At 43.0% G+C, this 22335-nt stretch overlaps 1 protein-coding gene across 3 annotated transcripts in view; it reads right to left on the minus strand.

Moving 5' to 3' along the window:
• foxp4 (forkhead box P4) overlaps positions 1 to 22297 on the minus strand; it is a 92491-nt gene extending 70194 nt beyond the window's left edge. For 2 of the 3 annotated variants that reach the window (XM_080892234.1, XM_080892235.1), the window contains exon 1: positions 21569 to 22297. The gene's annotated coding sequence lies outside the window, so the exon portion shown is untranslated. The remainder of the gene's footprint in view (positions 1 to 21568) is intronic. The other variant, XM_080892233.1, reaches the window with a different exon arrangement.
• Between the last annotated feature and the right edge of the window lie 38 nt (positions 22298 to 22335).

Consider the following 22335-nt stretch of genomic DNA (forward strand, 5'->3'; position numbering starts at 1 on the left):
GCTGTGGGGTGAGCCTGGTCGAAGCAGCTAGAGTTTCCCTGTGGTGGCTAGGCGGTGCGCTGTGGTTCGGATCTTCCTGGATTCTGGTAGGACTGAGGTTTGCCTGCAGGGACCTCCAAGTGAGCCAGGCAGCAGGCCTGAGCTAAACTGAGGCCAGAGCCAGGAATAGTCCTGAGAGCAGAGGACATGGCTAATGGTGTGTTTGTAAGGGCAAACCCAAACAAACAACCTGCAGTTTGAATTGAAGGACCGAGCAGGGCTCAGGCCAGATGCTGCGGAATAGGAGAAACACACACAAACAGATGCAAACGCACACAGAGGCGATGGCTGAAATAGACATGCGGCAAAAGAAGTGCACCATGTGCTTCCAGGCTGAAGTCATGGCATTAGCCTCGGCACTGCGCGCACGCACACACACACAGACCTCTGTGTGTGTTTTGTGTGTTACTCATGCAAACTGAGGTCCTACAATTTCTTTCCATATTCACACTAATGAGAGAAAGCGGCCAGAAGATCTCCTCTGTAATTACTCCCCAAGGAGCAAGGATTCAGCAATGACCATAGCGCATCAACAAATGCACACTCATACACTCACACACACACATCATCCAAATATACAGCATGCTGAAACATCTGAAACAGCATGTGGCTGGCATTTAAATATGTTCACCTGTTGGGTACAGGAGCATTTGTGAGACTGAGCGAGACAGAAACACCAGTAATACCATCGTATCATTAACGAAGGACATCTGCTAATTAGAACGCCGCCAAACAGGTAATTGTGTGTGAGGCTGCGTATGTGCATGTGTGCACGCCGTAAAGGGCATTTTGTAAACAAACGTTAACACCATTCACCTCGCAATTAGACCCTTATCACCGTCGCCTACGCAGAGTAGTTGAACTCGGTCCAATCTGTCGTGATGGCAAATCTGCATGGAGCCATAAAAAGGGTAGTCCTGCAGGAGATGAGGCTGCGTGCTGGAGCACGTGCTTATGCCAGGGAGAGAGAGGAGCAGAAGATGGGCTCTACATGAGGTCGGTTTTTTGATGAAATCATTCTTTTTCCTACTTTTTTGAGCCTTTAATTCAGCAGCTTTGAACAACTTTGATAGTTCAATAGTCAAAACACACTGTTTTACACCATAGTTAAAAACCTGCTCGCGCTCAGACAAAGAAGCAGAGGTATACAACAGAATCATTTTGTCTGTCTGAGAGTGAAGAGTTGAGAAAGGAGCCTTTGAGGCGCACACGCACACACGCTGCCTGCCCAGTGTTTGCGGTGGCGGAGCACAGCTGGTAACATCTGGATGTATTTTGTAAGTGTTTACATTTCCAAAATGCAGAAAAACTACACAGAAAGAGAGAAAGAAGAGAGATGGAATTCTGAAAAACACTACAGGTGCCAGAAGAGTAATAAAATAGGAGAGCAAGTCCCAAACGAAGATTGTTTAAAATCTATCACGCTGGAGTTAGCTCACTTACACACACACACACACACACACACACACACACACACACACACACACACACACACACACACACACACACACACACACACACACACAACCATTGGCCTGTTGTAGTTATTGCCATAATCTTAGTCCAACAATAACTGACATCTGGTGCACTAATTGGCAGACTGCAGCTTCTCCATCTGGGTTTTAACCCATCAGACTTCCCGTACTGCAGCAGCTCAAATGAAAACTGAGACTTGCACACCAGTTTCTCTATATGCACCGCGTCTCTGCTGCTCACCAGCTGACAACCAGTCTTACACACTCGCCGGCGCACACCACAAACCAGTTTTCTCCAACACACACACACGCGCGCACAACACAACAGCTGCATTTCCATTTTACTTCCCCTAAATGACGAAAACACAAAAACAGTTGGACTTCATTCAGTTTAATCAAACCTGACATCGAGAACAGCTCTGCGAGATGACGTCAACAATCAAGACAAACGCACACACACGCACAGAGAGAGAGAGAGAGAGAGAGAGCAAATAGGATGTAATTTCAGTGATTGGGTGTAATTTACCAGTGTAAGTTGAAACCAGAGAGGGCAACTAGAGTGATCCTTGGAGGATCAAAAACAAACCATACATACCGGGGTGGGGCGCAATGCACACACACACACACACCCACACAAGCATACCCTCTAGGTATGCTCGTCTCGCAGTGACTCATGTTCTTTTGGATAGAAAAGGGCCCGGGGTGTGTGAGATGTTACAAAATGGCACTGTGCTCGGATTTGCAAGAAATTAGTATTTCAATCTGTCCCACGGAAAGCTGTCCTTGGGATCGTTGTAATCCGCTCAGGTATGCCACTTTCCCATGGCCCACCCTAACCTCCCCACACACACACACACACACACACACACACACACACACACACACACACACACACACACACACACACACACACACACACACAGGGGAGATTATTAAAGCGACCTCGTGGCACATGGAGGTTTCTGATGGATTTAACATCAAGAATGATTGTTAACTTTTAGGACTAAAAAGACTTGGAGTGACTCCTGAGAAAAACTGAGCTCTTAGCCAGACACATGGATCACATGACAACTGGGCCGCAATAGCAGCGGCAGCAGGGACCCCTGGGAAAACGGCGCAGTGCCATCTCTCAGATCGCACAGACTCAGCAGCCAGGCAGTAATGACGCTGTGCAGATATATCATATTTAGGTATGAATATACCATTCATGTGCAAAAGGCTGAAGCGGATTTTGCTGTGAATATGAACATCACAGTCAAGTGGTTTTAAAAAAAAAAAAAAGAAGAAGAAGATAATCACCGTGAAATAAATTAAACCTATTAAGAGGAACGTATGCTCAAGGTGACAGAAGAAATTAATTTGGCTCAACTATTGAGACCCATACCTCCACCCCACTATAGGATTTCAACCAAACTAATTATCACGCTCCACTTTCAGAAATAATAAGGAAAGTACTTAATAGGTTAGGATTCACCCCTGCATTCATATGTCCATTTAACATCCCTGCTTTCATGCCCACACACTCTTGCCTTAATGCAATTTCACATCCATGATTTAAAATAGGGGAAAGAATTATATTTCAAGTGGTGTCAGGATTATTAGAATATACAAGCAGTGATATTAAAATACTGTACAGCCTTCTGTGTGTGTGTGTGTGTGTGCTGAGCCTTTCTGAGTGGCTGAAGTGGAGGTAAAGATGTTAAATAATGTTTTTGTCACAGTTTAACACGACGGAGGAATTCTAATAAAACCACAGATCTCTGATTAGTCTTCTTTCGCTGTATATTAATTTTTACCCTCTCTGCTTAATGCTGGCTAGGAGTTAAATTTTTAAACAGAGCACAGATATGAAAAAGACCCCCAAGTGGGTGCTCCTGCGCCAGCAATAGAAGTCTGTTTATCTAGTCAGCCATTCGCTCCATTTATAACAACATCCAAATGCAACTATTGTTTCATTCCAGTCGTTAAAATTGAAATCTTTTTTTGTTGTTTTTTTGTTTTATCCTCCTACGTACACACCACAGAATTAGCATTTTAACACCCCCCCATGAAATAACTCAAAATGCACATTAAACCACTTTTGCTAATTAAGTTCAGCAAAAACTAACTAAATAAAACGATCAAGTCCTCATAGAAGGTTTTTATCAAAATTACACTTTTTTACATAACTTTAAATGAAATTAAACTTTAAATGAGGGTTTTAATCGAGCCCTCTTTTACCAAACCACTTCTGTTCTTTGCCGGCGTGATATGCCTCTGTGCCACTGCGTCTCTGTACCTTTTGTGCCACGTTAAAGCTAACAGGCTGCTAGTCAGTGAGGGCAAAGAAGTCTATATCCCGTTGAAGTCTGAGTGGATTACTGATCTATATGTCAGTTCAGTACAACACGAATCCACAGGCTACGCTACACGTGTACACAGAACCAGCATGACCTGTCCAAGTGGATCAGCTGAGCTTCTGTCAGAAACATCAAGGAAATAAACAAATAATTAAAGAATAAAAAGAGACAGAGAGAGAGAGTCTGTTATTTCTGCAGTTTTGTATTAAACTCTAATGGAGGTGGTGGAGAAAAGGGAAAGAGGAGTTCACATTATCTAAGAGAATTCCAATTAACACTCTCCCCCTCAGTAATTAGCTACTAAAATAGCGAGCGAACAAGCCCAACATCTCAACCCTGACGCCACCGCACTGCCTAATTAATTCCCAAATCAGGAGCATCTGATTCAGAAAATAATCTGATAGGGTAGATGACAGACAGGCCAGTCAGAATAAAACATGAGTAATAGTGTTCAAGAGTAAATTAAAAAAAAAAAAAAAAAAAAAATATATATATATATATATATATATATATATATGTATATATATATATATATATATATATATATATATATATGTATATATATATATATATATAGTTTTAAAAAGCTGCCAGCTCTCAGGCTTAACCGTTTTATTCCTTGTCATTTGAACTGCATTCACGTGCTACTTTTCTTTTAGGCCCGTTAAAGTGTCTTTATTTTAGAATAGAAAAAATGCAGTCAGACAAAAGCAAATACCATTACCTCAATGAGGGAAAAAAGTGTTAAATTAGTGAGATAAAAGAAGAGCTGTAGGATAAAAGAAGCTGCTTACTGAGCAATCAAGGTTGAGCAGAACGAGTGAAGAAAAGCTGCGGCAGATATCTTTTAGCAGTCTGCCGCTCATTTGCTCCCTCACTGGTCAGTTCTTCCACTGTTTAACGCAAACAGATGGGGCCTTTTCTCACTCTTTTTCCAGAGCCCTGTCTTTTTAACGGTGGCTTCTTGGCCTTGGCAGTAACGTCAGCGCAGCGACTATTAAAACAGCATGTGGCCCAGACTGCTATACATGCACGGGCGCGAGGCCTCTGCACTTTTTTGGGGTGAACTTTTAACCTTTTTCAATTAGGTGAAATCTGGAGCATGGAGGTTAGGGTATGCCTAAAGGCTTATTACACACATAGTGCAGTGTCCACACATGCAACAGCTATGAGATAAAGCTTATCAGAGGTGGGTATCAGCGTGAGCGATATTAAGATATCATCTATCTGCAGCTGCTATCAGTTTAGTGCTGATGGATAACAAAGCAGCAATAAACGCAATCAGACAACAACTTATGTGGCCATAATGTGGGCTGCAAACCCGTCTCTAAAAGCACCAACCCTAATTCTTCTGTGTTTCAATATGCATAGCATATGGAGGCCTGTTTCAGTTAGACACACATGCTCTCTCTCTCTCACACACACACACACGGCTTGTGGAAAATGCTGCACCACTAAGAGTAACTTTTAATATGCCGAGATACCCATCAATTAGTGATTTCTGCAGCCGACAAATACCCTCACTCACGCACACACAAACTAAATCGCACACACGTAGACGTAGTGGCACATTATAAAAACATGCTGTCACATGCTGATCTGTATCTGGACAAGTCAAACTGCGATAAAGTCACTCCACAACTACAGCAATCGATGGAAGTAATTTATTTACCTCACTAGGCAATTTCTGCTCTGTCTTTGGATGGAGGGAGGAAGCGAGAGAGAGAGAGAGACAGAGGGAGATTTGGCAAGCCTATGTGAGTGGTGTGTAAATTAATCTAGCGGCAGTGAGATCCAGAGCCATGTATAAGTCCATAAAACAAGAGGAGGTTAAAGCAGCTCACATCACACACACACACACACACATATACATCAGGCAAAGGTCCAACCCCAAAAACCACTTCTTCCAGAGAGAGACGAGATGTGAAACGTCATCTCTGTTCCATTAATGTGATGTGCTATCCCTAGATGTCACTAAAAAAAAGAGAAAGAAAGAAAGAAAAAGAGGGAAAAAGAACAGTTAAGAGTTTCTCTTCCTTTTTCTTTCTTTCTTGCTTTCTCTCCATTCAAAACCAACGCGCTCTGGAGAGAGGCCTGTCCATGGTCCTTGACTTTAACTCAGTGAAATAAAAGGCACTTAACTAAGCCTCAATGATCGATACAAACACTGCTGCTGCCTGGTTTTTCCACACACACACGTACACACGCATGCGGACACACACTTATCCCACCTCCTCAGATGCTCATGCATATGCATGTCCATAGTGATTTATGCATCCTGGCGGGGATGCGAGCCTATCTGAGAGCAAGGCCAACACACAGGTCAGCTCATTTGTAAATCAGTTGCCTATTTATGGGTGTGTATGTGTTAGTGTTTCCGTGTATATCTGTGGATGTTTGTGCCTATAAATCTGCGAGTGTGTGTGTTATGGTAGAGGTCAGCTTTGGAAACAGGCTCATAATCACTGCAGCGCCTTCATTCATTATATTTATTGAATTCTTTCCAGCTTCTGCTCTTGGCGCGTGTAAATCATACAAGTTCAACACTACGGGTTGCCGTGCATTCACAGTGTGTGTGTGTGTGTGTGTGTGTGTGTGTGTGCACGCGCGTGTTTATATGGCTTCCAAGTCCTGTCCACTGAGTGCTGACTACTTCTACCAACCAGCGCTCTGACCCTGCACTTTTCAGAAGAAAGTCACCCAACTTTGTGACCCTGTGTGTATTGTTCCCAGGGAAGGTTGGAGAAAAGCCTTCAGGAGAAACACCTTCCATCAGAGTGGCTACCAGTTACTGGCATTGTCTCTAATGTCCTGGATGAGCTCTAGTTGTTCACCAATTTACATAATTTCCTTAGGGATTAAAGTATTCTGATGTCCTATGCACTGGATTATGGGTAAAAATTAAGATTATGAGACAATAATATCTAGGGATAAACATATGTAGCATAATCTGAGACTATAGCCCTGTCTGCACACAAAGTGAACAAAGTGTGCGTTTTTCTTTGTGGGACTCTTGTGGTGTTTCTCCACCCTCCTCCACCTCCTCTGAACAACAGATTTGGGCTTAGAGGGCAGCTGCTTGTCCCCCCTTCCCTAAAACCCCACTATGTTACTCCCCTTGAAACCCTTCCACACCGTCTCGATTCCCAACAAAAGCCCAGGAGGAAGCCTGTTGTTTTCAACTTGTTTTTGACACAACTATGAATGGAAAAGTTCAAACTGTTCACACACACACACATACACACACACACACACAAAAAAAAAATCTGCATTGTATTTTGTCCAATATTTTCCTGTATCGTTACTCAGCACAAGTTTCCAGAGCCTTTAAAACACAACAATGCAAAGAATAAAAACAGCCACGTGGCCTGTTTGTTTATCCATCTGCGGAGCCGCTCCTTGCCCTTTCCTTTCTGCTTTTTGTACGTTGTCAACAACAGGCAACCATGTACCAGAAATAAACCCTGCATTAGACAAACTGGCAACAAGGGTTTGTAACAACACACACCGCAATATAAAAAGAGCCATTAGAAAATACATGACTATATATATTTAAAAGAGGTAAACATTGCAAGCTATTGCAACACAAACACAAAAAAATGACACCAGGGGAAATACTATCGAGACAAATCCACTCAAACACACTCAACCAGTGTCTTGTGGCACGTGTAAATGAGCTCACAGAGATGTTTCAGTGGAGCGAACGCTACTGTACGTGCGTGTCCAGTTACGTAAGACGGCGAGGCCTAACCTCTATGTTCGAGTGTGTCTGAGTGTTTGTTTGTGTGCGAGTAAGTATTTTTGTGTGTGGAGGGTGGTGGGGGGCTGTGTGTAACTGGAGCCAAACTGTAAGCCATATGCCGCTCTGCCTTTGGTCCCACCCCCTTACCAGTCATGCACAACAACACACAGACAAGCACGCACACACACACACACGCTTGCCCCCTCATAAACACACTTGCATGTACACACGTGGGCTTCTCTGCATGAAAAAAGAAAGGCCCTCCACTTCATTAGGAAAGTAAACACAAGTGCTGTCTGAAGTGGCTAATTAGAGACTAATTACTCCCTGCTCGTTACTAATGCAAATTAGATTATGCTGCTTAACTTCGTCGTGTCCACAACGCTGCTGTTAATTGAGGCCTTTTGAAATTAAATTACCCGCTAATTAGCATATCAAAACCATTAATTCTCAGCAAGGCGGGGGGAAAAAAACAACAACAAATGCCAAGTTTTGCTAATGAGTTTTGCTAATTGAATATGTACGCTCAATACAGGGGCTTGTGCCAGGAATACCTATTCAGCTGATCAGCACGCTCGTGCCTCTGTGTGTGTGTCTGGATGTGTGGGTGCGTAAGCAGCCAGACAGAAACACCATGTATCATAAGAGCAGCATATAATTAAAGGAACCATTCCATCTCTCCAAACGCTTTGTCAATATTTCCCTCTGAACGCATGACTCCACTGATGTTCAGCATGCAGGGAGCGAGGGATATAGCAGAGACGCAGAGAGAGGAGTACGAGAGGGGATGGATATTCATCTCATGAGAGGCAAAAGAGCCACTGAATGTGGAGTGTGTGTGTGTGCTGCAGTGGCATGTGAGCACGGTTTGCGTTTGTCCAAGCTGTAAGCCGTCTTTGAAGTAAAGAACTCTGTCTCTCTGATGCTCTCCCAAAGCCCCAGACCCCCTGCCAGCTCTATCTCTGTGCTTCCCCCCGGCCACCTCCCTTTCTTTAACTGGCCCCTCTTCACCTCTGCTACAGTACCTGTCCAATTAGGGAAACACACACACACATACATGTGCACACAAATGGATACACGCAAACACTTTATGGCCACTAGCAGGTGAACAGCGTAACCTTTCCTTCACTTGAAAAAGCTGCATCTGTTTTTTTCCCCTCTCTCTCCAAATTAAATAGATGATTTCAAACTTTGCGGATTAGGCATGGTGTGCATATTCATGGGCGCGCCTACCTGCCTGCCTATGAATAAGAGAGGCTACACACGGAGAAGCCAGGAGCTATTAGCTACTTTAATCTGCTGACGAAATAAAAGAATCCCACATCTAAAGATCCATCTCAGCTTTACATGTAAAACGAGCTGAAATAATGTCATTCTGAGCAACTCGCCTCTCCTTTTCCTAAATATCTATCCAATCAGGGCGCGTGAAAAGCCCCATTCAGGTTGGCCCTTATAAAAGTTTCATCTTATTACACTTTCCAACTCTCTTTTCATTATCCCTATAATGGCAGATGAAAAAAAATTGAATGGTAAAATTGAGAGGTAGCCATACAAAAAAATTAAATAACCATGATAATTAGATGTAAAGATATTATAATTCCTTTAACAGGATGCATAGAAACTGCTGCTCGACAATATTTGCCCTAATTGCTAGAATTATCATATTAACCAGTTACCATTTGGGTAAGTTGATTAAAAAATTGATTATTCGTCTATTTCTTTTAGGAGTTTCTTAATCAAAATCTAACATCCTTGAAAAATTAATTTGAAGCCGTTTCTTATCAGTTAATTAAATCGGGTTGGAAGTCATTTTTTCTGTGCGGCATGATTAGAACGGTTCTGTTCTCTTCTGTTCAGACACCATGACGTTAGAGGGGGAACTTTTCACTGTCTCATCAAACATTCACAACCACAAGAATAGGACTTCTTTGAAGGGCCCGTCGCCTTTTTTTCCCCCTACCAAACCTCTGCCTTTCTGATAAATTGTGCTATACCCAATAGATCTTTCTTTCTCGTTAACACATTCTCATTAACGGACAGAGAAAGCGAAAGGAAAAGGGGAGGGGAAGAGAAAAGGAGAGTGCCGGGGAGAGACAGAGGGGAGCGGGCGGGTGGGTGTGGATGCTGAAGGCGGGTGAGGGGGGGGGGATAGAGAAAAAAAAAGAGGTGAAAAAAACAGGGCAGAAAAATCTAAATCAATAGCAGAGATAAAGTCAAAGAGAGAAATGAATACACTGACAGATTTTTAGTGCACACTGATGAAAATTAAATAGTGTAAAGACAACAATGAAATGTTGCCTGGGTGACAGCCTTGAGGTGGCCTGAGCTGAGACTAAACAACTAAAGCAGGAGCTAAAACAACACCTGCTTTTCCTAAAGGAAAAAAAAAAAGAAAACCTCTATCCAACCATGCTCGCTTTAAGTCAATAAATTTGAGAAATCCAAGTGTCAGTTTTGACATTTTTGTAAGACAGATAAAAAAAAAAGGAGAAAATGCTACAAAGTGAATGGTAGTAAAAAAAAATGATTTAGTGATACCTAGAACAGATTTCACTTCAGTTTTTTTTTTTTTAATTCAGATGTGCAGCTTAAAAAATACACATCGGAGGTTGACGTCACTTCAGAAAACTAGTTTTCTATTTCCAGAAGAAGACTAATTATGAAGCTCTGCCCCTGGGAAAGAAAAGCCCCTCTTGAAGGAGAGAGCGAGAGAGGAGAGAGAGAGTCCATTCAGGGCTGGTATCGGTGGAATATAAGTTTGTCTCTCTCTACTTCAGAAAGCAGCAGAGCAGAACGGAACAGATACAGCGGGCTCCTCTCATCTGTCCATCCCAGACTCCTCGGGGAGGTATGGGAGGATTGGAGAAGGGTAGAGGGGTGGAGGGGGTGAGGGGTGGTCAAAAGGAGAATTAAAAGGAGAATCAGTGAGGATACGGAGCAGTGTGGTGAGTCTCTCTGATTGGATGATGAATTGAATGATTATTAGAGCCTGGCTAGTAAAGTTGCACGAAAAAAGAAAAAAAAAAAACTCAGTTCATCGGCCAATCAGCCAATCAACCAGCTCCCTCATCAACCAATCAAACCCCCACCCAGGGGGGAAATGGTAGAGGTGTGGGTGTTTGTTTTTTTTTCTTCTTCTTTTTACCATCTGCCTCTCTGACCATATTTTTCTCTCTTTTTTCCCCTGTTACAACACATTACACTGTCTTTGGTACAGCTGCCCTCATCTTTCTCTGTGGGAGACGCAGAATTCTCAAAGCCACAAATACCGCACAGAACTATCAATTTCCCCTTCAATTAACCCTGTGGGAAGAGAGGGGACAAAGGAGCGGACGGAGAGGGAAGAGAAGGGGATGAGAAATTCAAATTTGGGATGAAGAGGACCTCCTCCCACTATGGTCCCCCTCAACACACACACACACACACACACATACACCTCAACAACCCCTGATGGTGCAGTCACGTGATTGGGCTAAGAAACTAGAGATCTACGCCTCCTCGGGATGAACTTGACCCCGCGACTGGAGGTCAAACAAGTTACTAACAGCACAGGACCCCTATCCTCATTACCAGTAAATAGTCCCAGCCAGTGCTCTAACAAATCAGTGTGTATGTTAATAACCAGCGCCCAGTCCACAGCACAGATCTGTCAAGAAAATTAAATAAGACAAAAATAAGGGAAAAGATAGACGGAAGTCAGGCGGAGTAGGAAGAAAAAGAATATAAGGAAAGAGAGGGGAGGGTGAAAAGGAAAGAGGAAAAAATGGGGAGGGATTAGGAGGGGGCGTGAGTCAATGGTTGTGTTTCTTAGATCAGCGACTAAGGGCCTGTGCCCCATAACAACGGACAACTGTGATGGCATGCCCGCTCTCTGTGCTCTGCTCCCCTTTCCTTGTCTTTGCATTTTCGCGTCCCTTCCCACCTCCTCCTCCTCCTCCTCCACCTCCACCGTCTCTCTCTCTCTCGCTGAGCGAACCCCTGGGGGAGCTGCTCAAACCAAACCCAGCCTTCAGCAAAGTTTCGCAGGCAAACTTTTCACAAAGCCCCCAGAAGCCGTACGCCTGCCTGACACCACAAAGCATGCCAGGGTTTCATTGCCACTCACCCTCCCTCCTGTCCTCGTTTTTGTACTTTAGTCCTTCGTTCCTCCCTCAGTCCCCTCCCTCGTTTATGCTAACTACTTTCCGAGGCTAATGCGCTGTTCCTGACTGACCTTTAGACAATGGAAACCTGCAGCAGCAGAAGTTACCGATTAGGGCTACAGGTTGCATACGGCAACACTGACCTTCAGCGGGAAAAATCGGCCTTGTGGCATCTGCTAATCTCACAACCCTACGGCTACTATTCAACCTCTTAATCTTGGACGAAAAAAAAATATTCTAGTGTTCACTCCAGTTCTTAATAAAAAAAAACACATCATTCTGGAAATAATAAAGGCAAAATACAAAGCAGAAATCTATTTTTTTCTCCTCTATGTTGTTTTTGTCAGAGAATCATTTCTAAGGTCTGTGTATCTTTACAGTGCGAGGGACAACCTTTTGTCCAGGGACAAGTAGGTGGGCTGACAAAACAATACAATATTTTTTAACAATCCCAAAACGGACTGAATAAAATTTTCAGATGTATTTCAACACACCGACATAATCCATTCAAAGAGTAGAAGCACAGTTGAATAAGTTTGCAGCTAAAAATGATGTGTGCCGTTTTTTTTTAAAATATAGAATAAAGTAATAGTTGCCTGCCTTTCTTGCATAAACTTCCATAAAATGTTTCTTTTAAAAAAATAGATGTAAAAAATAAAAGAAGAAAAGAAAGGCACGGGTTATTATAGCTGTTTTTCTGTAACGTTTTAAATTTGTTGTAAAAGCATTTTAGTCATTTTGAAAAATTCTCACTCACACGCTTGTCATTTCAGTAATCCGGAATAAATTATAGCTATTGAAAAGGGGCCCGAGCAGAGGTAGCAAATGTTGGAGTTAAACTGTGATGACATCTTGGATGTAATGAAGAGGCTGAGGGAACACAGAGCTGTGATAATTAGACACCGGGCTTGACAAGGAGAGGAGGAGAGTACCGGAGAGGGAGAGTGCGGATGGGGGGGGGGGGGGGGGGGGGGGGTAAAAAAACCCAAAAAAAACCACATGAACAGGAGAAAGTGCAACACAATAAGAGGCAAGAAGGAGAGAAGACAGACAGCAAGTGATGAGTCCCTCACACTGAGCGACTATTGGAGCTCCAACAGGGAAAAGAACACTTTTCGACCAACCATGGACCCGAAGAGAAGGCAGCCCTAGCAAATGCAGGCACGCATGCTGAGTATACGCGAGTGCCCTTCTGAGTGAAGCAAACCTGATAGATTTGTATAACAGCCTGTTTAAAACACACACACACACACACACACACACACACACACACACACACACACACACACACACACACACAAAAGCAGAGCAGAAGAAATTGACTGTTTACTGCAATCTCTATATATTTTTTTAAAAAAGACCTGATTAAATGTTCTTCTTTTTTTTAATGAGAGACACACGTGTGTCTCATTAAAAGTCAACCGAAACTGTCTGTGAAGGCGGAAAAAGTGTCTGTGTTTAAACATTGTGTTGTCCCTTTGTAGATACAGCGAAACAGTGAGAATGTGACAGAAGTGTATTCGAATGATGTATTCTTCTTTTAATCCAAGAAAATATGATTTTAATTAATTTTTTAAAGCCTAAACTAAAGCTTCTCTCTGTTTTTCATTTTAAATCTGAAGTCGATGTACTGAGCTGGAAGAAGAAAAAAAACTACGGCACATGTAAATTCTTTTTTTTTTAAAGTGTAGGTGCATTTTGTTAAAACAAAAAGACCCAACTTCTTCCAACCAATATCACGTTTCCTGCTTTTCCACTTGTGTTTGCACCTTGTTGTTTTCTCATCGCTCTTTGCTGTCTTCCTCCCCCCCTCCAGACAGTTAACGCTGCTTCACAGGCCAGCGGCTCACAACGCAAACACACCCACCTACATGCTCTTCGTTCCCTCTCCTCAGGAACATGAGAGCGGGCTCTAATTCACAGGCTGGTAAAGCTGTGGTGGACAGCAGCCTTGATCTGGCAGGATTAGGCTACTTTTATTTCCCCGAGAGGGAAGGAGAGGTGGAGGGAGGTGAGTGTGCATGTGTGGGGTGTGCTCAAATCCTCCTACAAATGTCAGACAATGACCGGTGACCAGGAGCCACAGAGACACACACACACACACATGTGCACATACTCAAACTCACACATTCATAAACACTCCTGAGAAGGCCCAATGTGACACCCAGAAAAGAGACTCATCACTCTCCGTCTCATCAGTCTGAGGAAGACGAGATGTGGGGGCAAGAAGGGAGCAAAGGAGGAGAAGAAGGAGGAGGAGTGAGCCCGGGGATCGAAGGAGGGAGTAAAAGACAGAGGCAGCGAGGATGGGTGGGGGTGGCGGCGGTGGTGGGGGGATTACACAATTATTCAGATAACAGCTGGGAATAATCTAGTGGCAGATGTCTCTCGGTCAACAATGCCCACCACACACAGGCTTGCATGTGTATGCGCACTAACAGAGTTTCAATGCTCAGCAAGCAGCCAAAGGGTGGAAGAAAAAAAAAAAAAACGGCCGCTAGTGAAGCTCCAGAAGCTACTCAAGCACACAGCTCGCACAATCTGCCCGGAAAAGTTTTTTTGTTTTTTTCCTTAATTTTAAATCGGTTTTCAGTGCAGATGAAACAGCCTATAAAAATAACGAGAGGTAGCATCGTTATCGGTTAAACACGTTTTGAAAAAACATGTCGGAAAAGTAACGACCTGTTTGCTTTTCTTTCCCTCGGCGAGCTGTCTGAAAAACAAAGCCCGAAATTTGATGAATTCTGGGAGAGAGCCAGAGAAAGGGAGAGAGAACGGGGTGGAGGGTCACCCACTGACTGACAGTTAATTGCAGTTGGATGTGCACGCTTACATGCAGAGAAAATAAGGGTACGCACATGCGGACCACAACTGTGTCCTTTGCATCTATAAGCAATCCCCCATGTAGCGAACCTCTAGCAGTAGCTGTCATCCCCTCCTCTGCCTCTCACTATCTGAAAGCCCACCACAAAAGCCAGAGTCCGCACCCCACTGGGCAAAGCCTGCATAGTCTTCTTCACCTTCAGACCAAAGCAAAAAGTAAGCAGAGTGAAGCGAGAAGTTAAGAGAGAGAGTTGGCATTTGTTGGCCAAATCGTCGTTTTTTCCCCCCTATTTTACATTTTTAAAAATCTCTTTCAGAAGTTTTAAGGAAGTAAAATCAAATCTGTGCGTGAAGTTTAGAAAAGGGAAGGAAGGGGCGGCCCAGTCAAGTGGTGAGAGGCGCCGTCAATCCGTCAACCCAGGCAGCCTATTGTGATTTGGTTTAACACTGGTTAACAGCTCGTCCTGTCAGGGGATGGATCATCCCACGGCGCCTCACATGCTAATAGCTTAAGTAGGCATCCCATGTCCCCCGGAACTAATACCACAAATACTAATACCATAAAAGAGGAGTGCATGCCAGCGATCCAGCCTTACTTTCGCCTGGGTTAGCCAACATCCCGATACTTTACGGATTTGAAATATAATGAGACGCGTTTGAATGGTTATTACCTCCCTGGACCAGGATGGAAAACAACAGGGACAAGGGAAAACTGCTGTAGTGCTTATTTCCTGTCATCGTGTGTTAATCCACAGTCGTTATTGTTGAGGTAATTCAAAGAATCTGATGCAAATCACAAAAGCTAATAAAAAAAAGGTAAAATGCATCACACTAGCGCTAGATCTGAAAAAAAGAAATTATAATGTCGAAAGTAAGTAATAAGTAAAGATTTTAGGAGGGTTTTTTTGTAGGTAATACTTTATGGACTGCGTGCTACTCTGGTGTGAATCTTAGCGTTTCATCAGAGCGTTCACTCATCCGCTCGGCAGATTATACCGCCACAGCACCACGGACAAACGAGCACTCAAGTGCTGTTTAATGCGTCTCTACAGTCAGAGCATTTATGAAATGTGCAAAAATGTGTGTGCGCGCATCTATATGATCCTGAGTCTTGTGCTTCACAGCTGTCACCTACCCTTCACAGCCATCCTTTCAATACACATTAAAGCAGTGCTGCAGAAAGTTTAGTCACATTGTTGCTCTGAGTGAAGCTTTCCACTGCTCCGCTCCCTCGGTTACCCGCTCGATTGACGGCTGCCCTGTCAGTTTGTCGCAGTGCTTTAGAAAACACCAACAGCTCTCTGATGAAGTGCTTACAAAAGGTCATAGGGTGGAGGCGATGGAGAGGAGGGGAGCCGACTACTGAGAGAGCGAGGCAGGGGGAAAGGAAAAGGGAGACGGGATAGAGTGAAGGAAAATCTATAACACAAATACAGCTGTCAGAAGCAATGCAGAGTTAGCGGGGGATGCAACCACTGATTTTTTTTTTCTCTTTATGAAGATGCTCCGCATGAACACAATAGCGTTCTCTGAGGGCAATTTTTTTTCTGCTTACACTGACCATCTCAAGTGCTCCACCTGATCAGTGCCACTGACGCCACGATCTTCTGAGATCCTCCCTCTCTGTCTCTGAAATCAAACCTGATAGCGCCACAACTGCCTTACTTCGCGATCTGCTTTCAGTCCTTCGAGCTCCACAGCCACGGCCCTCTCCTTCAGCTCCAACTCTCTGCTTCACATGGCCTCAGGTGCCAAGCGCACTCTGGAGAGGCTGATCTAATGCTTCCTCAGCTATAATAACCCATGCCTATAACCCTCGCGCCGCTGTTTCCTTCACTTCGCAGAGGCTTTCTCTCATATTTTCTATCTCTCTCTCCACACCCCACCACCCTCACTCCCCGCCCATAGGAAACAGTCGCTTCCTCTCTGAGATTTCGGGTCACTCCTTCCCACATCAATCAGCTGTTAATGGGCTGGCGCTCTGTGGAGCTTTAGGAACATCTCCGGAGCCAGCCTGCATCCTAGTCATCCCAAACACAAATAGAAAAACGTATGAAACGTCTCATCATAAATGCACTGACATGTTAATGACCACAGGCTAAACCACCGTGTCAGACAAAATGATTACCTTATCATTCACCGCGGGGGAAAGAGCGCCTAAATTTTAGAGAGGAATCCGGCTCGGCTGTCACCACATAAGCAGTGACAGCTCTTTCAAAAGCCACAAAAGGCAAAGGAAAAAGCAAACAAACAACATCATCTCTCCTGCACAGCTGCTCAACTTGCTAAAGCATCTTCCTTCTTTTCTTTTTACTTTTCCTGAAACTTCACTGTACAACACCTCTTCTGACCTGTCAACACCCCCCCCCCCCCCCCCCCCAAAAAAAAACAAACAAAAAACAAACAAAACACACATCTTATCTTTGAAAAATGTTTTGGACTTATTGCGCGCACACACACACACACACACACACACACACACACACACAGATGTTCACGCTTTCATAGAAATTATTCAGCCCTTAACTTCTGCTAAATAACAGGTTCAATTAGAACCACATGTATAATCAGGCCTCAGTCTAAAGCAATGTGCCGGCAGTTTCACTGTGCACTCACCGACTTTAATTCACAACCAGAACATTAACCCACCATCTGAGCTGTCCATATACAATAACACATACACCTAACACACACATTTGTTCATAAAATTTCAAGAATTTTTTTTTAACAATGTAAAATAATTTATACTGTAATGCCAAATTGTTATTACACTTAATTTCTTTTTAAATCACAGAAAAATGTGAAAAGGGGGAAAAAACATTTCTATGAAAATCTCTGATACACCTAATTCAAATTGAAATTTTAACAAACATTTATAGAATTGCTATGATCAGCAGAATATCTCATATCCTTGTCTTTTCCGCGCTTAAAGCCCGACGCATGTTCACCTCAAATACATGCAGCCCTGCAATAATGTCAGCTTCAGGACCGACACTTGAAATAAGCCCATCTAAAAACACGCTCTCTCTCCCAGCACGGGTTTTCTTCCTTTTTGGGCTTTTTTTTTTTTGCTTTTCTCAAATAAAGGATATCGAAAATTTAACCATTTCAGCTTTTTTTAAGCAGGTAAAGCACTAAGTGCTGCAATAGAAGTAAATCTGTGAATATCTATCACAGGTCAAACCCTACATGTATAGCAGTGTCATATACGGGTGCTCTTCAACATCACTTTGGAGCCAAAAGCCCACTCAGACTTGTGGGTTTCGGATAGCAGGAGGGTTTTAATGAAGAGAGCACGAGAGATGAAGAGACGGACAGGCGAGCCATCAATGCTACCGACGCACAGGACATTTAAAACTTGAAATAATGTCCATTTTCACTCGAGCAGGACAGGTGAATTGAGAAAAAAGCACTCTCGTATACACACACTCCCGCACTCTGATATATACACTCTTTTCACACATACATTCCCATGCGCTCATGTTGGAGGTAAGGACTCTCTGAGCGAGTTTATGGACTAACACAATCATGTTGGTGGCTTTTAATCCTGCTGAAGGGGTTTTAAAGCGCACGAGATTCAAAGCCATTACTACCCGTCTCTAGACGGTCTCGCACATGACTCTTCCAGTCACACCCCGGCACACGATCACATACTTGGGACCAAGCTGAAAAATAAAATATCATCATTTAGGAAAGGTGTCAGAAAGCATAACAGAGACAACTGTGCGTCTGAAAGCGATTAAAAATCAGCAGTATGTGAGAAACAGGACATGGAAAAGACACAGCTGCTGGGAGGGAGGAGAGAAAAAAGAAGAAAAACACCACCAAAGATGGGAAAAAGTGTTGATGCAAGTCAGATGAAAAAAAGGTGGCAATGCCAAGCAAACACACAGACACAGGCAAACAATACCCGACAAAGAGCAGAGAGTCAATCTGCCTTTGACACCTCTGGCTTCCTGCACACGTACACTCTTTTTACAACAAGAAAAAACTAAATAACTACTTCTGCCTCTCAAACACTCTTTTGTTTCACTGTCTCTTATTGTGTTTTCATGAAAAGCCTGTCACTAATGTGATAGCCTATCAATGATAAGCATTACACGAAAATGATAACTTCACGCCGATTTTTTTTCAGGCTTTATGTGGTAGGCAAATGTTTTTTTTAAAGGAGAAGAAGAAATAAAAACAATCCTGTACTCTATTCTTCAGCAGTGTTTCACACTTCTACTTGAGCTCCATGAGGCTTCTTCTTCATAAAGCAGTCACTTGAAACAGAAACTTAAAAACAGCTAAAACTGTGTAGTAACCTGGCATGGGTGCTGAGAAGTCATAGCTCCAACTCCAAAGATCATTCTTAAACTGAGTCAACACAGCTGCTGTGCTTTTACTGCAACAAAAAGAACTTAAGCAGCTGAAAGATCAGGCAGCTGTGAAATACCTAATTTAATAATATTAATAACCTTCACAAATATAAGATTTACATTTTCCATAATTTTAGGAAACATTTTACCATATTTGGCAAAATGGTTAAGCCTGTAAAAAAAAAAGGAAAAAAAAAATGTTTATCTGATAGTACTGAGTTGGTTTGGTCCAGTTATTCAGGATTTTAAAAAATATGCTTATAAAACATCTTATAAAACATGCAGTCAGCCTCTTCTACTACATTTACCAATCAACACACACAGTTTAAATTCCCTTCTAGGATAGATGGCTAAAATGAACAGCAACAGGGTTTGTATCTGCATGAAGGCCACTGTGCATTAACTATTCTAAGGTGCGTTTTCCACAGCTTGTGGCGTGATAGATGAAGATGAAATAATCTTAAAAAAAAAATGAAGGAAAGAAAATCGGTATACACTTTACAGCACGGGCTCGGAGCCACCACAAAATACCTGCTTTCCTGTCTGACACCAGAACTGTGACAAGGTCATAAAACGTGATTAAGAGCTTTTTCATTCCCGCTGGATCTTCTATTAAAGTGCAATTAAAAGTATGTCATCACGTCGCGGAAATGCCACCACAGAGGAGGGTGGGAGGGGGCACAACAGGAGAGAGCGAGCGAGATAGAGGGAGAGAGAGGGAGAGAAAGAGAGAGAGAGGACACAGTAAATAAAATTAATTATGCCAAATGCCCCGGCGCCCATCAATCACGGGGCAATAATGCCCGTGTCAGGGTGAGCACCCACACGGCCTGTACGCTTTTCTCTCGGTGACAGACAACTAACAGCAACGAATTGTCATTTCATTTCTCCCTCTTTTTTTTTCTTGATCTGAAGGTTTCAATCGAGAGTCTCTGTGTGCCCGGCCCGATATCTCATATTTGATAAAGGCAATTTTATTTCATGGAAATGGAAGAAAATCAAAAACCCTCAAAAGACAAAAAGATCAGCAACTTTGTTTCAACGGCCCAAAAGTTGCTTTTGTGTTGCACGCCGTGCACACAAGAAAATCCACATTAAACGTTTTTATCTCTGCAGAATACTTTTCTTATTTTTTAAAACAAGTCGTAGTTCGCGGAAGAAAAAAGAAATATTTTCCTTTGTGGTGCAGGCCTACTTTTAGTCGGTTTATGAGCGCGAGAAGAAGGGAAAAACATGTGTCACACAGAGGTTGTGTTCAATTTCTTAAAAAAGAAATTTCTATGTCAGTAGATTTATTATATTATAATCTAGAAAGTATATAACGTGCATTCTTTTTAATTAAATCACTTTAAATTACCGATTCTGAAAAAAAAAAACCCTTAAACGCGTCAGGGTTATAATGTACGTAAAATCACTGTCCATAATCCTGCTTATGTACATAAAGCGTTCAAAAGTTCACGTTGAAACTGGAACTGGAAGTTTTACAACGCAGGGAGAAGTTTTCCTCCACGTTCAGCTGGTAAAACGTCCCTCTCTAAAGAACAGAGCTGCTATTATTTAAGATATCATTTAGGATATTTAATTCAGCTCAAATAAGGAAACCACAACGGGCACCTCAAACCTCAGTGGTCAGAGAAAAGTCCTAAATCCTAAAGGCACTAACGTCCTCAGACCTTCTAAACGTGTCAATAAGAAAGTTGTTTGTTCTTTTGTTTCTTTTGTTCAGGGATTTTCTGTAAGTAAGAAGTTTAACTGCCTTTCTTTTTTTATTTTTAAACGTTAACGTTTAATTGTAGGAAACTAAAGTTCAATAATAAAAGACACTAAACCCAGCTGTGAGGTAGAGAGGTATGAAGCGATGGCAAAGCAAGTGGTTCTCACACGGCTGCCTGTGACCGTTCGTGTAAAATCGCCACCACATAAGCCACGTCCACGCGTATGATCAAATATAACGAGCGATATCAACAAGTTTATTCCCTACGTTTGAGTCCACTCCCGAAATCTTAGCTCGTCCTAAACCTGCGAGAAATAAACTTTTTTCCCTTTCTCTGGTCTCATAAGCGAAAACCTCGGACAATGACACATTACGCAAAAAATGGTATCCCTCCGAGTCATCCAAAGTAGGCTCTAGAGAATTTACAAACTACACCGTAATATCCAGTTAAATAAACGACGATTAAAAGGAGGCTGGATTTGAACTCTGTGGATATAGGTTGGCGTGAAACTAGTGATGAGGTAGAAAGAAACTTCGATTTTTCATTCTACCGAGAACACTGAAAGGACGAAAACAGCTGGTTTAAATATGTTTTCTTTTTTAGAACAGAAAGTATGAAAATAAAATAAAAAAAGTTTCACTCCAGGAAAAAGTCAGAGTTAGAATGAAACAGAAAAAGTACGGAGGAGGGGGAAAGAAAAAGAGAAAAACAAAAACCTCCCTAGTGTGGCCGCTGGATCGTACCTACTTTAATACTCTATCACATTATTAGGCAGACCTGGAGGAGTTTCACAACGTGCCATGAAAAGTTGAAGTGCGTCGCTTTAAAAGCGTCTAGCAGCGTGTGTGTCGGAGAGTTTCAATGGGAGCACAGAGTGAGGGGAAAGTGAGGAAGATAAGAAGAAGGGGGAAACGTGTAGATAATGCATCAACCTGTTCTCTTGGTTTCTGAAGAAGTCAACTTTCACGCCAGTGGTTGGACCATGTGGGCAGCCCCGCTTCTGCTCCTCAAACCCCGGCGCGTCCACTCTCTCGCGGCGACAAAAGGGGGGACACAAACCGAAGGGACGTAAAATTTAAAAAAAATATATATAAAAATAAAAGTGGAAAGAAACAGAGAGCAGAGAGAGACAGAGAAATCTAGGATCTAAGACGGCAGGACCATTACTTTAAACGACCAAAAAAAAAAAAAAAAAAAAAACGTGCTCGTTAGTCCTTTCCTTTCCCCTTTTGTGTGCGTCCTCTCTCCTCGGAGTGGCCCCTCTGGAGTGAAGTCAGAACAATACTGCCGCTAAAACTCTGGCACTGAGCGCAAGTTGCCGCGGAGAAACAACGCAGCTTCTCGTTTCTGTTTGTTGTTTAGTTGCCTCCGCTTTTTTCTCCTCTCCCCCCAAGCCCCAGCTCTCTCCTCAGCAGGCTCACTCAGCGCGTATAACCTCTCCAACGGTCTTCACTTTTTTGCCATCCCGTCTGTTGCTTGCTCGTTCGCTGGAAATCAGGGTTGAATCACTGGAGCTGTATGTGTGTACGAGTGTGTGTACGAGTGCGGAGTGTGTGTTGCGGGAGGACAGTTTGCTGTGCTACCGTAATGCCTCTAAAGCAGGTGCGCGTTTTCGTCCTATCCATGCAAAGCCCCGGCGCATAATAAAACAGCAGCCAGTGAGAGGCATCTCTCCGTCGCTCCCCGGAGAAGTGTGCGC

This window comes from Rhamphochromis sp. 'chilingali' (assembly GCF_963969265.1).
Source record: "Rhamphochromis sp. 'chilingali' genome assembly, chromosome: 9".
Taxonomy (NCBI): Eukaryota; Metazoa; Chordata; class Actinopteri; order Cichliformes; family Cichlidae; genus Rhamphochromis; species Rhamphochromis sp. 'chilingali'.